The sequence below is a fragment of the Pinus tabuliformis genome, chromosome 8 (genome assembly GCF_031772625.1).
Source record: "Pinus tabuliformis cultivar Carrire ecotype Pingquan chromosome 8, CPIR1, whole genome shotgun sequence".
NCBI lineage: Eukaryota > Viridiplantae > Streptophyta > Pinopsida > Pinales > Pinaceae > Pinus > Pinus tabuliformis.
Window position 1 is genome coordinate 1,585,940,325 of NC_142294.1, and position 18,533 is coordinate 1,585,958,857.

Here is an 18,533-nt window from a genome sequence, read left to right on the forward strand (position 1 = left end):
GGAAGCCCTGTGGATTTGTCATATCTTGTCAGAGTTTGGCTTTCAGCGGCAGTATCCAGCTACACTTTGGTGTGATAATCAAAGTCCATTCAACTATGCAAAGATCCAGTCCAACATAAGCACAACAAACACATTGAACTGTGCATGCACTTCATCAGAAAGCTCATTCATGACAATGTTCTTGAAGTGCAATATTTTTCAAAATATGATCATGTTGAAGACATCTTTACAAAGGCTCCTACAGAGGCGAAGTTTACTAAACTTCGATTTATAGTTGGATTTCACTGTTAACTAGCCATCATAGGTTCTTATTCTTGAGAACATCAACCATCTTTTTCTTCCATGGAAGATAGTTAGTGACAATAAACTTAGGAATTGAAACAACCTTTGAAGTCATAATGAATAAAGAAAAAAACTAAGAAACTAAGAAATTGATGTAAATAACTAAATAAAAAGAGGATCCAACTCCGTGACAAAAAATGTCACTATGACAATCACAAAGAAATGTGCAAAGTTATATAGATATGTAAATCATAGATTTGAAATCCAAGGAGGCAAATTGCTATGTATAGTTCTGCAAATATTATGACAAAGTGAGTGATATAATATAAAGCATAAATGATCCCAATTCCACTCTAAAAATTAAAATACCTTACAACAAAAACCTAAAAAAAAAGAAAAACTATGTCTACATACCAAAGTCCAATATTATCAACCAAAAGAAAAGTGTAGAGAGGGTAAATATATGAGATTATTGGTGGAAAAAAGAATATAAAAGCATATATATTATAATGTAACATATATATATAATTTTATTATCTATAATAATAATATTATGATACATTTTTTAATAGAATATACTATATAGTAAAAATACCTGTAGAAGTTTCATTTAATGCCATGAGAAACAACAAAGGAGGTAACCCATTTTGACTAGTTTTTTTTCATTTTTGGTTACTAAATTGGTTCTTTGCTAACTAAAAATAGATATAAAAAACCAAGATATTTTATTTTTAATGTGGCCAACCCAAGCCACATGCCAAAGTTTTATGGGGTTATATATTGAGTTGTAAATTTGCATTGCATAGCTAAGAATTTGCATGGAAGCAAAAGACGAAAGGGAAAAAAATTGTAGCAAACCCAAATCAAAATTAGCAGCAACAAATCTGTGCATTTTACAACAACAATAATGTGTTTGTATGGATTTAAGTCACCTTATTTTTTTTTTGCATAGTATTGAAAATATGTAGAAACATGCAACAACATATACAATGAAGTGCTTTATAAATTTAACCTCCTATACATAATAGCAACACTTAATCAACAATACAAAGGAGGAAAAATGAAAGAAGACACCAAATTTACATGGTAAAATTCCAATTGGGAAAAATTCCATGAAATGGTAATAGTTCCTTTACTACCTTCATAAATCTCAAATCTTACAAAGAGCACCTCCACAAATACTTCACTACTTTACAAATATAAGAATTTGATATTTTATGTTGTGTTTCTCATGGTACTCCCTTACCTCTATTATATACTAATAGATATTGAGGAATTACATCCCAATAATAAATGTGAGATAATAAGCCCAGAGGGTTAGCTTAATTGCTTGAGTCCTTGTCATTAAAACTCCTTTCCTATTGAGAGGTCACACATTCAATTCTCTTGACACTCTCAGGGCTTGGCTTTGTGGTTGAGCCAATAGAAAGTGATCCCTTGGGTGGATTTTCCTGTACAAATATTCTCTTGATGTAGCGATCAATTATCTTTGGGGTCCATGAACCACACAAAAAAAATAATACATGTGGGTAATCGAGTTTCACCTCTTTATAGAATATATTATTACAAAGGCATTTTACTCCATGGTGAATGTGGGATATATTTATTTTATATAATATTAGAGTTTCTTCTAACATAACCTAGACATTATTACTTTCTAAAGGGAAACATTCCAACACTTCATTATTGACATATATTAAGAAAACAATGGATTTTGATAGAACAAGTCGTGTAAAATTTAGGATAGGGACATTGAGACCCGTCAATTTGCACATTATTAAAGAAGAAGATTGTGCAATCCATCTCAAGCCACCAAATGTTTCCTTGAATACTGCTAGAGAAAGGGTTTTTTAGATATTTAGAGATATCCATTGTGTTTATGGTGCATTGTCTGACACTTTACCTAGCTTTGGTTACAGTAAAAAACTCATAAATTCTTATATACTTAGTACATGATGAAAACATATTTGTTTAAATATGATATAATTGACTCCTACAAAATTAAAATTAACCCTCAACAAAGAGAATCAAATTATGCATACAAGAATCCATTTTTTGGGAAATCTTAGTCTCTTGCAATTATCTTTCCTTACTATAGTAGGAAGTTTCTTAACATTTAGCATAATCAAGTTATTTAACTATTAGGAGTCTTATTTATCTTGGATAGATAAATACACACTCATAAAAAAATGAAGTAATTGAGGATGATAACACTAAAATTACAACTAAACTTGCTATTAAAAGTTATTGGATAGAAAGGTTCCAATTTTAGGCCGACTTATTTTTGAAGTTTCATCATTTTGTTATGTCGTCGAAATTCTTCTTGAATTATTATTTTTCATAGGGTGGTGTACTTAGATAAAAATGAACAAATATGGTAAACGTTAAATTAGTAAGGTCCTTAGATGATATTGTTTTCCTTTTTATTATTTATATACAATAAGAGTTATATGGTGGCAATGTGGCTTTTGTCTTTTTGCACATTGCCACAGCATGGCTCTTGTTTATTGTGAAACATATGCAAAGTATCTATGTTGACATGAAAACAGATTAAAAAAAAAGCAAATTTGATTATACATATTAGATGTAGAGAGGACATACTCATCTCCAATACAATGAACCACAAAAAAAGAGGAGAAGCAATATTGGCGTATACTTCAAAATTTATTAATAAGAAAAAGACCATTTTAATGTGGACAATATAGCTCATAAAATAAAAGCATCAATGCAAATGTTATCTAAAATATTTTTATGCATATTATTTTATATTATATATTTTAAATTAAAATATGTATATATGATATAAAGCAATTAAAACAAAAAAGAGTTAAAATGTTTATTGGTTTATTGTTTCTTCTTCTCAAATTTCATAATTTTAATAAAGAATTTTTAGAATCACAAATTTAAATTATGTAATTTATCTAATTATCCCAAAATGATTGAGATCTATCCATGAATGAGCAAAATGAATAACAAAATCATAGTTAAGATATTATAAGTCTTATAATTTAAAGTGATGCAAAATCATTACAAATTGATTATGCTACAAAATTGAAGTTACCTATTATTTTAATAGAGTTCAATGGAAAACATAGTGGAAAATATTTGTAAATACATATTAATATTGACTAAATAATTGGTATTCCTAAATGTACTGATGCGTCAAAATAATTTGTTAAGCTACATAAAAGCATGCAAAAGGTTTAATAAATGTGTGTTTAAAAGAACTGGTTGGAATTAGTGTTTTTTTTTTTAAACATGAGATTATAGTGTCAATTAATTTTTTTTAGTTTTGTGGTAATGAAAATATAAATCATATATATATATATATATATATATATATATATATATATATATATAAATTATAAATTTTTTATATAGAAAATTAGAAATTTTATTTTATTAAATTTATTTTATGTTTAAAAGAAAAATTGGAGTGTTAATATTTTTAAAATAATTCATGAAAATTATATAAGTAAATTAACTTTTTATTTAAAAAAAAATAATTTTAACATTATTGCATTAAGGTTTTTGTGATCCATTTAAGTTTTTGAGACATGTTTTTGACAATAATCACATCAAAATTCATTTGTCTACTCTTTTGGAACCATCATGTGTGGTTCATCCCCATGACAAGATGAAGAATGAGATCATAGAAACAAGTTAAAGAGAGAGACATGAGGTGTGTTAATGCATGAAATGAAAATAATATATTTTTCTAAAAATATTTCGCCACAAGATTTTCAGAATTTGACTACTTGCATAAAATACTTAACATGGTCATTTCTATCTATTTTAGAACATTTGTTGTCTAGATGTCCATGTGATACAATAGATTTGCATAAGTGATTAGATGCATGAAGCACAATGTAATTAATGGGTTTATCTGCTATTGAGTAGATTCCTTGAGTGATCAATAGTTTAAACAATTTTAGCAACTATTGATGACATGAATTCTTGCTCGACGAGCTCAAATCATATTGGGGTGATCCAAGGAGATCCCAATTAAGGAAAGCCAATGAAGGATGATGTCATAAAGAGGCATAGCCTAGATATATATTAACTCTCGATCTATGTGCCAAGATGGATCAAATCTCCTGAGGTGCAAACCTCTTTTTTGCGTGCAAAACTCATGAAAAGGTTTGTGCCTCAGGATCTTTGATCTGTATTGACCCTTAATAGATATGGAGTTAAGATGGATCTAAGCTAGTTCTAGTCATGTGTGGGCAAGGAAATTCTATTGAAGATATGAATAATTTTATTAATAATATGTAAATGCATATAATATTAATATAATCATTTTAAATACGGTAAATATGTCTAACATTAATCTCCTCATTTTAATTTTAAATTTTCTTAGTTACCTGAGTTTGTTGACATAATATATATTGTTTATAACATTAGTGATGAAAAATGATCAAATAAAATTTTGAATGCAAAGTGGCAATGTAATAGTGTTGAATGAGAGAAAATATGAATAATAAGAATGTAGTCAATTACAAATAGTCTTCATTGTGATCAATCTCAAACTATTTTCTTCTACTACTCTTATTATCACCCTTGTTAGTTTTGTGATCTTTTCATATCGATTATATGAAAAAGACATTTGAAATCGTAAACCATTTAAATCTTTAGCTCGAGTAGTTGTAGTAAACATAATAGAATGTCTCTCTTTCTCTCCAATATTAATAGGTTGAATTACTATAACACATAAAATCAATGTACATTATAAAAAAAAATCTTCTTACACTGAAATCAATGCACACCCTTAATCAAACCATTTTAAAATTAATGTACCATTATACATCCAATTACATCAAATTACAAGTCAGCCTCTATACTGAAATCAATGCATCTAATGCAAGTAAGAAAATAGGATTAGAGACATACATCTACACTCAAATAATTTCGTCTAGTGCAAGGAATGAAATAGGATTAGAAATCTCCAATGAGAGTTTAGAAAAACACGCGGGAGAGACGAAGCAATCAGCTAGGGTTACAAAAAATTGTAGGGATCCTTTCTAATGGAGGGTGGCAGAGGAGGGAGCTCGACTCCCTCCTACAAAAACGTTGTTGCCAACAGAGGTAAAAAATTGATGGTGAACAACATAGGTTTTGCGGATGAAAGGAACAGGAAGAATGAAAAGGAGACAGATGGGACCAAGACCAAGGAAAATAGTAGCACAAAGGACAAGGAGGAAGAAGACAAAAGTTAGGGTTCAAGAGACAAAAAAAAGGGACCTTGTGAACCAAAATCAAAAATCACTCCTAGAGTGATATTAAATGATCCTGCTCTGTAGGCACACAGGGAACACATGGGGACCTACGCCATTATCTGTAAATTCTTGGGACTATGGCTCACTTAAAAAAGCTTTACAGACATGGATCAAGTATCACTGGAAACCCAAAGGAAGCATTGACCTACATCTTAGGTCAAAGGGATTCTTCATAGTGGTGTTCTCAAACATCGAAGATAAAGATAGAATATTCGAAGGAGGACCCTACTTTTATGTAGTAGTTTGTCTCTATATGAGGCCTTGGAGGATGAGCTTTGTCCGAAAGCGGGAGACTTTCTCTTCAGTTCCGGTTTAGGTAAGGCTCTATTCTCTACCTCTTGATTATTGGCAAACTAAATCGCTAGCTGCCATTGGCAAAAAACTAGGACGTTTTGTCAAAGATTCGAAAGCCAGAAGAAGAGGAAGATATAACTCCTTTGCAAGGATATATCTGGAAATGGATATATCAAGAGCGCTTCCAGATGAAGTTATCTTGGAAGTTTCTGATGAGGAGTGGGTGCAAATAGTGGACTACGAGCATATCCCATTCAGATACCGTAGATGTCATGAACATGGACATCTATTCAGAGACTTCCCTCCCAGTAAAGCAAACAACAAAGGTAAACTTAATACAACGAAGGACTCAAAAAGATTTCAAAAAGTTGCAAGTAGAGTAAAAGGAGGAAAAAAGGGGCTAAAGCAACAACATAATGAGGGGCAGAAGGTCAGTCAGGACAAGTTTCAAGTGTAGGAAGAGAATGATGAAATCACAAGAGAAAACCAATCTCAGGAGGAAGGTCCTAATGAAAAAGAGAAAGAGGAGTACATTATACAATATCAAGATATTGGTTCTCAAAAAGAGACAATGATAAGTGAAACAGAAATGGAGATGGACCAGGAGATTACCCAAAGTGAAATAGATTTGGAAGATCATGAACTACAAGAAATTCTCGATAAGGAAAACCTAGATCTGGAAGGATTCTTAATGGAGGGAACCAAAGGAAGAATAGATTCATTGCCTCAAGAAAAATGCAACATAATACAACAATTTTTTTATGGAAAGCTTAGGAAAGAGGGCTAGATAAAGTTAAAAACATTCACAAGCAGGAGCACAGAGGTGTGAAAACAATGAAATCAACTCTAGGATTAGCGACTATAAATCCAGCAAAGAAGAGGGGCAAGAAAAAGCAAAATGAGCTCTTGATGGAGTGTGGAAAGCTAATGATAGATTTAGGTAAGATGAAAGATCTAACCGGTTACTCCTTTATAAATATTTAATTATGAATTTTATATCTTGGAATATAGAAGGTCTAGGTAGTAAAATAAAATAAAGAATGTTAAGTAACAGAATGCAACTAGCAATACCTGACATAATCTTCATTCAGCAAACAAAATGCTCCATTCAGAAATTAAAACAAATCTATAGCAAATGGCTTAATAGATTTGAGTTCCTAGAAGTTAAAGCAGAGAACACATCTGGGGGCATTCTCACTCTATGGAACCCCCAAAAAATCAGCATAATATATGCGGGCGCATCAAGAAATTATCTATTAGTAATCATTCAACCAGTGGGGGTTTCAGACACCTTCCTAGTCACAAATTTTTATGGTCCTCAAAGAATAGATGAGAAATTAATTTTTCTTGACTCCCTGGTAGATCTTAGAAGTAGACATGAAGAAATAACCTGGGTCTTGGGAGGAGTTTTCAACATCATTAAATCTCTTTCGGAAAAAAAGGAGGTACCAGAATGCTAAGTAAAGATTGTGTAGCATTACAATCCTTCACAGAAGATATGAAACTGGTTGACTCTGAAACACACAATGGCCTTTTTACTTGGAACAACAAAAGAGGAGGTGAGGCTGAGGTCACCTCCAAGTTAGACAGATTTTTTATCTCAAAGGAGCTGATGCTCACAAATAGAGAAATAACAGCTAGAGTTCTCCCCTTTGGAGGCTCTGATCATTGGCCGATTCAATTAGAAATCAAGGGGATCGATTCTCCCAGGAATAGACCCTTTAGATTTGAGAATATTTGGCTCCCCCACCGAGATTTCATCAGCAACATTGAAAAATGGTGGTTCAAAGATCTGTAGATCCAAGGCACTAAAATGTTCCTCCTACATAAAAGACTAAAGCGCATGAAACTCAGACTCAAAGAATGGAACAAGAAGGATTTTGGTAACATTTTTGTGAACAAAAAATCAGTGGAACTCAAACTATAGGAACTAAATCAAGCACTGACCACTGATGGTTTTGATAAAGTCAAAACTGAGCAAGCTGATAAACACAACCAAGAATTGGAGAATTTATGCAAATAAGAGGAAATCTTTTGGAGACAAAAGTCTCGAGTTCAATGGCTCAATGAAGGTGAACACAATACCAGATTTCTCCATAGATCCACCATGGCCAATAGAGCACACAATAGAATCTCTTCGATATTGAATGAGAATGGGGAGCTTCAAACCTCTCATAAGAATATCGAAGCCATGTTGGTATAACATTTCAAAGGCATCACTAAGGAAAATAATCTAGACACAGAGCAATGCATTAAGGAAATTACAAAAAATATCCCTAAGATGGTGTCTAGAGAGGACAATTTTAACCTGAATAAACCAGTAACTGAAGAGGAAGTCAGTGAGGTCATCAAAGATATGTAGAACGGAAAAGCTCCAGGACCAAATGGTTTTAATGTAGACTTTTTTAAGGCCTGCTGGAATGTTGTCAAACATGATATTTTGAATGTTGTGTAGGATTCTAGAAGAAACATGACTATACTAAAAGCCCTCAACAACTCCTTCATCTCCCTGATCCTCAAATAGGATTCATTCCTGACTACTCATAAGTACAGACCCATTACTTTATCCAACGTGGTATACAAAATTATATCCAAGATTTTGGCTACCAGAATCAAACCTCTACCTCCTTCTTTAATTTCAGGGGAACAATATGGTTATGTGGAAGGCAGACAAATCCTAAATAACATTATTCAAGCCCACGAGGTAGTTCACATGCTAACCAATAAGAGGCAGGCTGGTATGATCATGGAATTAGATATTGTCAAAGTGTATGACAAGGTGAATTGGATCTATATCAAGAAGGTCCTTATTGCTTTTGGTTTCGATCACAACTAGGTCGGATGGGTTATGGCTCTGGTAACTTCTTCTAGCTTTTCGATAATGGTGAATGGCTTGCCCTCAAAGATCTTCTCACCTTCTAGAGGCCTCAGGCAGGGAGACTCACTCTCTCCTTTTCTCTTTATCCTCATGATGGAAGGACTCGACAGGTCCATCAATCACACCAAAGCCTTGGGAAAGATTAAGGGACTCCAATTAATGGAGAATGGTTAGGCAATGACTCACCAACAATTTGTGGATGACACCATGTTGCAAGGTATCCCCATAGTTAAAGAAGCTTCAACGTACAAACAAATCCTAAATGACTTTTCCTTGGCTACACGTATGGAAGTTAATCGATCCAAATCAATTTTTTTTCTGAAATACTAACATTGCAATTCAAAGAAATATCTCCAGAATTGGGCTTTCAAATGGATTCCCTCCCTTCAAAGTATTTGGGAACTCCCCTTACAGCCAAACCATTACAAAAAATTATTTGGGAACGAGTGCTCAACAAGATGGAAGACAAGGTAAAAAATGGACCATCAGATCATTGAACCTAGCGGGGAGGTTGATTTTGACAAAGGTCGTTCTCCAATCAATCCATGTTTTCTTTTTATCACCCCTTCTTGCTCCCAAAGGGGCCTTACAAAAATTCTGGAATATCCAGAGAGACTTCCTTTGGAGTAAGGAGGAAACAAGGAATAAATGGGCCCTTGTTTCTTGGAATAAAATCTGTAAACCCAAAGGTCACAAAGGTCTAGGCTTAGATGATCAGGAGATTTTGAGTAACGTTTTAGGAGCCAAGCTCTGTTGGAGATGGGTTAAATAAATAAAAGCTCAATGGGCTAAATCCTGGAAAGAAAAATATGCAAGCTCCTTGGAAACAAGTGATCTGATAAAGAATGTTTGGAAACATAAAAGGCTCTTACATCTAGAATAAAGTCTGGGAAAACAGAAGCCTAGTACAAAATAATAGTTTATGGGAAATCAGAGCAGGAGATTTGGCTCTCTTCTGGGAAGAAAAATGGCAACAAGAACCAATACTATTAAGAGAGGACTTTATGAGCCTCAAGCAGGAAAGAGACTCCCAAGGATTAATCAAAGTTAAAGATTTCTGGAGCCTTCCTCATAACTCCAGAAACTGGAGAAACTAGAGAAGCATAGACTACAGAGATGACAACCCCATAAAAATAAAAGCAGAGGCACTCATGAGCATGTTAAAACAAAGGACGATCTTGGTAAGAGATGGGCAGGATCAGTTAAGAATGGGGTCTCAATAAAGAAGGCACCTTTAATATTAAGGAAGCAAAAAAAATTATCCTGAACCTAGATCCCTGTGTTTCGGTGAAATTCTGGCAACAACAATCGAGCCACCAAGGTTTGATGAAGATCAAGCTTTTCATGTGGTTAGTTCATCACAAGAAAATCTTAGCTTGGGACAATATTCGAAAAATGGGTGTTGTTGGGCCTTCTAGATGTCAACTATGTGAAGCTCGAGAGGAGACAATGGAGCATATTCTCAACAGCTACACCTACACCTCATGGCTGTGGGATTCTTTTGACACCATTTTTCAACATACAGACAGAGATAAAGGAAGTATCATTAATACCCTAAATAAGTGGAGAATTTTTTTTCAAAGAATGAGCTCCTTAATTTTCCCTGCTCCTTAATTTGCCCTGGACCTTTACGCCTGATGGCTCTGATTTTGAAACAGATTAAGGAGACTGTTTGCACCACTGTGCGCAATTATCCCAAGAATCCTCCCACAAAAAATGAATTGAGAACTCCGGGGAATCTATGAATGCAAGAGATCATTCCCCGTGGACTAAGAAGAAAGAAAAGAGATTTAGAAACAGTAAAGGAGTTCTGGCATCCTCCACTGAAAGGTTATCTGAAATGAAATATTGATGGGGCTTCGAAATGCAACCCTGGAACAACAGGTTATGGAGGGGTTTTTAGAGATGAAGAAGGAAACATAGTCTTTACATTCCACTGCCATTTAGGTAAAGCCACCAATAATATGGCTGAATTAATTGCATTGGAACGATGTCTACAGCTTCTAAAACTAAATCATAGCTCAAATGTCATTATAGAAGAAGACTCTGAGATATCCATTAATGCGGTTAAAAGAATCAGTTGGGGAACAACGCGAGAGAAGGTCTCAAAACACTCGAGACTAATACAAGTGTAACAAAGAATTGAAAATCATCTCCTGAGTCTTCGAACTGTTAGCTTCAACCATGTTCGACGAAAAGCTAATAAACTAGCGGATATACTAGCCAACCAAGGAGTGGTGAATTCAGCTTTCAGGATTGAGATGAAGTGGAAGGAGATGCCTCAGAGCACATTAAAAGCTCTCTACAATGAACAAGCGATAGAGCACAGAGAAATTTTTAGACATTGGGCCAGAGGGAAAGGTCTGAAATGAAGCTTTCTATACAAGTTCAATCACATTACTCCATTTGGTACCATGAAGAAAGGAAAGCTTAGAGCGGTCACATAATACCCTGGTGTAAATTGACCAGTCTCCTTTTTCCTTCGAATTGCAACATAGGTATCAATATTCAGTCAGCGGCAGTCTTCGATGCAAGTTTTGAAGCATGCTTTCATAGGAAATGCAGTTGGATCTTTCCAGTGGCGAATATTTTTTGGCATTCCTCTTTCGGAATGAAAATCCAGGTGCAAAGCAGTTTCCAGGTGATCGCATGGCTTTTCAATGGTAAGTGGTATTGGAATTTTGGAAGCGATTCCATTAGGCTCCCAACACGTGGCAAGGGTGTGGTAAGGAATACCACCATCCATCATGCATTAATGAGCGAGAATCTTGGAAATGTGATTTCTCTCCGAGGCATTCAATTTTGTAGAGTGAATCGATGGTCAGATTTGGCCGTGCTGTTTTGTGGGGCCGCTAGTCCTTTCAGGCCTTTCATGAGAGTGACGTGAGGGTTAGCGGAGTTTCACTTTGGGTTAAAAAATCATAAAGGTCAACCGAAGGTATTATTTGAGAGGTTAGCTTTACTTTTTGTAGAAGGGAGGGTCATTTCTTTGGCAAAATGCCCCTGATTTCTCACGAGTCCATGAAGAAGTCAGGTTTTTTGTATATGCTACAAAATTACTGTTGGTTTATTAAAATAGAAGGATCGTCTCATGCTTTAGCAAAAAAAATGAAATAACATTAGAAATCAGCATTTACATTGAAATCAATGCATTTAGTGCAAGCAATCAAGTAGGATTAGAAATCTTCTACATTGAAATCAATGCATATAGTGCAAGAAATCAAATATAATTAAAAATTAATGCATCTAATGCAAATAATCAAATAGGATTAGAAATCACCATCTACACTGAAATCAATGCATTTAGTGAAAAAAATAAAGTGGGATTATAAATCGTCTACATTTAAATCAATGCATCTAGTGAAAGCAATCAAATATCATTAGAAATCAACATCTACAGTAAAATCAATGCATCTATTGCAATCAATCAAATAGGATTAAAAATCACCATCTACATTGAAATCAATGCATCTAGTGTAAGAAATATTTTCCCCTCTCTCCCGTCCATCTATATCTATGTCTCTCTCTGTATATCCTTCTTTGTCTCTCTATCTCATCCCCCCAAAACCACACGCTCTCTCACTCCATATCTATCAATCTCTCTGTCCCTCCTTCCCTCTCTCCATCTCTCTCTTATTCCGTCTCTTCACCTTCCATCTATATCTCTATCTCCCTCTATACCTCTATATCACTCCCAAAACATACACTGTCTTTCTCCAATATATATATATATATATATATATATATATATCTCTATTCTCCCTCCCCCTCTCCGTCTCTCCCTCTCTCCTAACCTTCCCTCCCTCTCCCCACTCTCTCACATCCTCTCTCTCTTTCTTCCTCTCCCTCCATCTCTCTCCAACTCTCTCTCTCTCTCTCTCTCTCTCCACCCTCCAAGTGTGTTACGTTATCCCTCCCTCTCTCTTTCTCTCCCCCCTTCTCTCCACCCCTCCTTCTTTGTCTCTTTATCTTACCCCCAAACATACACACTCTCACTCCATGTCTCCCTTGTCACTCCCTCTGTCTCTCCACTTCTCACTCTCTATATATTTATTCTTCCCTCCCTCTCTCCCCATCCAACTCCATATATCTATAATTCCCTCTCTCCTTCTCTCTCACGTCCTTCCCCTCTCTCCATTTCTCTCCTACCTCACTCTCTCCCCCCCCCCTCTGTCCCTCTTTCCTTTCCCTCCAATCCTCTCTCTTCCCCCATCTCTTTCTCTCTCTCTCCAACTAAGTCACTATTTCAAGCCCTCTCTTCTTCTCCCTCCCGTTCTCTCCATCTCTCCTTCTTTTTCTCTCTGTCTCACCCCTAAACATACACACTATCTCTCCATCTCTCCCTTATCACTCCCTCCCTCTCTCCTCTCTCTCGTCCTTCCTCTCTCTGACTTTCTCCCCTACATCTCTCTATCTTTCCCCATCTCTCACTCTCTCTGCCCTCCAATCCTTTGAGTCTCTCCCTCCCTCTCTCCTTCTGTCCCTCCTCGCTTCATCTTTGTATCTCCCTCTCCCTCTCTTACCCTTATCTACCTCTCTCACTCCTCTCCCTCTCTCTCTCTCTTCATTCCTCCTCTCCCCTCTCCTTATCTTCATCTCTCCCTTGTCACTCCCCTTATATCTCCATATGTATCACTCCATGTCTTTGTTCTTCTCTCACATAGACATATAGAGTTAATATATATCATGACATAGTGATTTATATTATAATATAAAAAATTTAACATTGAATTAATCCAAAGTTATTAAATTTAATAATACTAATATTATTATATATTAATATGAATATTAGATTTAATAATAATAATAATTTTTTTTTGTAAGCTGAGGTGGTACTCTTTCTATTACTGGATAGAAAATAAAACATTACATCATATCAAAAAACTTGCAGACCCTCCCACATGGGGAAACCGGGTGACTACTCCATCTATAGTTTTTTATAGCCGCCCAAAAGTAAAAGGCCCAAAGTCTGAAAATCTTAGCCAAATAAACAAGGCAGTCTTGAGATTTCCTAATGCTACTAGTCTGCAGAAAATACATATCTCTATTTACGTCATACAAAAAACTATAATCAAAAGGACTGTCAGATCTTTTAAACATATCTCATGTCAAACAGTGTCCATTGCTGGTTGCTGACTTGCTCCTTTCTCTGCATCTTGCTGGTCTCCCTTCAGCAGCTGATGAATTGCATCCAGCTTCTCCTCTTGCCTCTCCATCGCAATGCGGATAAAGCTTAATTCCCTGCGCATGTCCGGGTTTCCCTGGGCCAGCTCAACCATTTCCGTAGCCACCTGCTCTAGAGCCTTTGCCACCAGCCCCTTCATAACCCAATATATGTGCAAAGATTGTTTAAACAGTGACATTCTCCCCCTTGTATGCCCAGGATCGTGAAGCAGGAACTCCCACTCCTCCATGTCCTCTTCAGATTGATCTTGAAGAGATTCCTCCTCCAGATACTGCATAATTCTCCTCACTGCTGGGTTGGAGTTACGCTGGTAGGCCCTTTCTGCCCGCCGAACCCTGTGATTCACCGTCCTCCTTGCCTTTTTAGCCGGAATCTTGTCCTGCCTGGAGTTCTCTCCTTCTTCCTGCGTCCTCCTATTCTGTCCCCGGCCCCTTTTCCTGTTCAAGTCCACGCCTCTGCCGGGGCCCCTCTCTCGTTTTCTCATACCATAACGTCGAAACTTAACCTCCTGCGGAGCAGGGTAATTCTCTTCCGTCTGTTGGTGCTTGTCGTCTGCTGCCCTGTCCTGAGAGAAAGACCGCACATTCCCCTCGCCCTGTGGAAGCTCTTCCTCCGACTCATCCTCGATGTCCCAGACCTTGATTGGCTGGTCGTCCTTCATAATTCCTTTTCCTTTCCTGCTCTTATTCTCATCAGCTGCATTATACTGCTCCTCTGTCTCCCTATCTTTCTGTCTCGTTTCCATACTGCCCGCGGGACTGGCGCAGAGAGATCTCGGGTTCTCGGAAGCTTTTACCTTTAGATGTTGTTTCTCAGCAGCAATGTCCGCAGTTCTCCAAATTGGGAAACAGCTTAGTAAGTGATCTCCCATCCCCGTTTGGGTATATATCGATTTCCTACCCTTATCGTACCTCCTTGGTTCAGTTTTCGTTTGCCGCCGGTAGCTTTCCGGGATGACGATTCCCCCTGCCATCATTCCCTGATTAATTCCCGCTGTCAAAGGATCTGACAGACCGCTCCGACCTCCTCTAATGTCTCGCTCATTTATTATTTCACCTCGGATGTCTTCCTGGGCCGTTCTCCACGCCCGCCGCCACTGTACTAGCCTGTGTCTTATGATCATATCTTTTCTCTGTCCCATCTGATTTGGGATCATTACTCGGGACCTCCACGTCCTCTCATTGCTCCAGCTCATTGATCCTCGTGTTCCCGCTTGTGGCTTGATCATAGTCAGATTTTATTATTTCTGCCAGGTCCTTCCACTCCCTGTGCCCGCAGACTGCTCTCCATTGATTATCTACCGTGCTGCCCCGACCTTTACAGCCCCAGTTTGCCATGAAATCGGCCGCCTGGTTACCTTTCCTTCTAACGTGGTTTATAATTTTGTAATTAATTCTTTTCAGAAGATCAGCAATTTCCTGGATAATTCCTGCTGTGCGCCAACTATTCGTGACCTTCTCCCAATCCCGACCATTGCTAAGCTTTTTCAGAGTCTCGACCGCAATCTGAGAGTCTCCAACAATTTCTAAATTGGTGTAACCGTTTCTTACAGCAATTCGCAATCCCTGGTGGAGAGCCCAGAATTCTGCCTCATTATTAGTCATTTCTCCACCCCAGTCTGCGAAGATCCATCTTACCTGCTTGTTACTATCCCGGAAAATGCCCCCAAAGCCAGCTTCTCCCGGGTTCCCCTTCGAGGCCCCGTCGAAGTTTAATTTGATAAAATTTCCACTGGGGAAGCTAAATTTATCAGGGCTTTGAGTCCGCATATCCAATTGAGAATTCTTCTTGAAGTGAACCATCTCATACTTGAGGTTTAACTTGTTCAGAATGCCCTCCTCAACCGGGTTGGCCTTCCAATCCTCTCCATCCCACTTTTCGACCAGGATTGTTTCCCGCATTAACTTGACTGCTCTTTCCCAGATTACTTCAGGTTCTTTTTCTGTATTTTGAAATACCCTGCGATTCCTCTCCTTCCATATCATCCACAATACAAACCCTAAGATGAGACTCCACGCTCTTTTGACCACTCTACACTGGAAAACCTCCTTATTCCATTGAAAGATCGTTTCAGTGAATTCGCTAGGAATTATCTCGGATTTACCAAAAGCTCGCTTGGTGTTCATCCACAGCTTCTTTGCAAATGGACACTTAAGCAGAAGATGATTTCTGGTCTCTGTATCAGTGTTACATAGACAGCACCTCGAAGGACCATTGAAGCCTTTCTTCTGAAGTTGATCCCAGGTTAAAATCTTTTTCTTAGTTGCCAGCCAAATAAATATGGAGACTTTAGGCCACCAGTTACTTTCCCATATCATTTTCCAGTCTAGATCCTCTTCACCTCTGGTTTGGGTATCAGTTAAGAAATAAGCTTCTTTGATTTAATAATAATAATAATGATAATAATAATAATAATAATAATAATATTTTAATATTAGTATTAGGGCTAATAATGTTTTTTTGCATGGTAATAATAATAATTTGGTGCATAGGCTTCCCCTAAATAAAACTTCCTTTTTGAGTGTTTTTAAATATAAAGAAGTTTATGTAGTAAATATAAAAATAGGTTTTATTTATTTACCATAACTTTGATTTATTTATATTTTTATTTATACCATACTTCTTTTATTTACCATGGTATTTTCCATCATAGGCTTCGTATATAATTAGATGTTGATTTTTAATCCTCTTTGATGTCAAAAAAATATTTACCATACTTCTTCATACCTCCTTTTTTATTTATTTATTTACCATACCTCTTTTATGACTATGGTATTTAACCCATGGTATTAACAATAATTTGTCCCATTGTATTTGGCACATAGGCTTCACCTAAATAAAACCTATTCTTTGAGTTTTAGTAAATATAAAGGGGTTTGTGGAGTAAATATAAAAAGATGTTTTATTTACTTATTATACCTCTAATTTATTCATATTTGTATTTATTTACCATACCATTTTTATTTATTTACCATACATCCATTTAATTTATATTTATATTTATTTACCATACCTCTTTTATATATAATAATAATTAGATTGGTTTTTAAATAGGGCTCATATTAGATTAAAAATGTTAAATATTAAATATCAAACATTAAATGTTTAACTGTTTACATGAGATCTACCCCATAATGGGTTGTAGAGCTCCTCTCTTCCAAGTTATATCCTTTGAGGATGTCGATTCTTGACCAAACCCACCATAATTTAGTAACACTATCTCATACTTTAGCATATCAATTTTCCATTCAATATTGAAACCATCCTTTTTAATTCAACATTAAATAACAAAATTATTTATAAATTTAAAATTTATGTAATAAAAACTATCATATAATCTTCCTATAATAAATTGAGAAATTCATAATTAACCATCCATCCGATAGACTATTTATCTTGCAACATGTACTTTTGAGTATTCTAAATATTCTTTGGTCCGTGATGATGGATGGAGTTCCCAAATAAACTTTAAAAAATTAAATACAATTTACAATATTTTAACTTTTATTGTTATTTTATTTTATTGAATAAGAAATTAAGGGTATTATTGCTTTTTATTTATTTTTAATGTTTTTGTGTGGGGTTTTATATTTTGTTCAAATTTTATTAAAATGGGTTGAAGATGAGGATGTCCATATTTGACTAAAACTACTATATTTTTGGTGACAAATTTTCCTTTCAATATTGAAATAATTTTTCATTCAACATTAAAACAAACCCTAGCCTATACTGATGCTTGACCAAATATACATCAATTTTAGTAATTATATCCCATTAATAAACCCATTAACACATGATTTTTCATTCGTTGACACTATTGTTTTGACCCGCATTGATATATGAATATTTTATAAATATAAATATAACTATAACTATAGAAATATTTTATATATATTATGGAGGATTAACCCTTAGATATGATTATTTTATAAATATAAATGTAACTGTATGAATATTTTATATAGAATATCGTGGACGGCCCCTCATATATGAATATTTTATAAATATAAATGTAACTGTATAAATATTTTATATATATTATCTCGGATTTCTGTGATTTACAATGAATTAAATTTGGAGGCATATCAATATTTTATAAATACAAATGTAACTGTATGAATATTTATATATTATCGAGGATTATAATATGTGAATATTTTATAATATAAATATAACTGTATATATATTATTTGGGATTACCCTGATTTACAACGAATTAAAATATAATATTTTATAAATATAAAGGTAACTGTATATATATTATTTGGGATTACCCTGATTTACAACGAATTAAACCCATATAATATTTTATGAATATGTGTATATATATTATTCGGGATTATCCCTGATTTACAACGAATATATAATATTTTATAAAAATATAAATATAACTGTATATATATTATTTGGGATTACCCTGATTTACAACGAATTAAACCCATATAATATTTTATAAATATAAAGGTAACTGTATGAATATTTTATATATATTATATGCTATTGCTGCGATTTACAATGAATTAAACCACCCACGATAATATTTTGACCAGGCCACCAGGATTAACTCCTCGATAAGATTAGAGATGAGTCATCTCGTGCACAAAGACCGCGGCCTAGT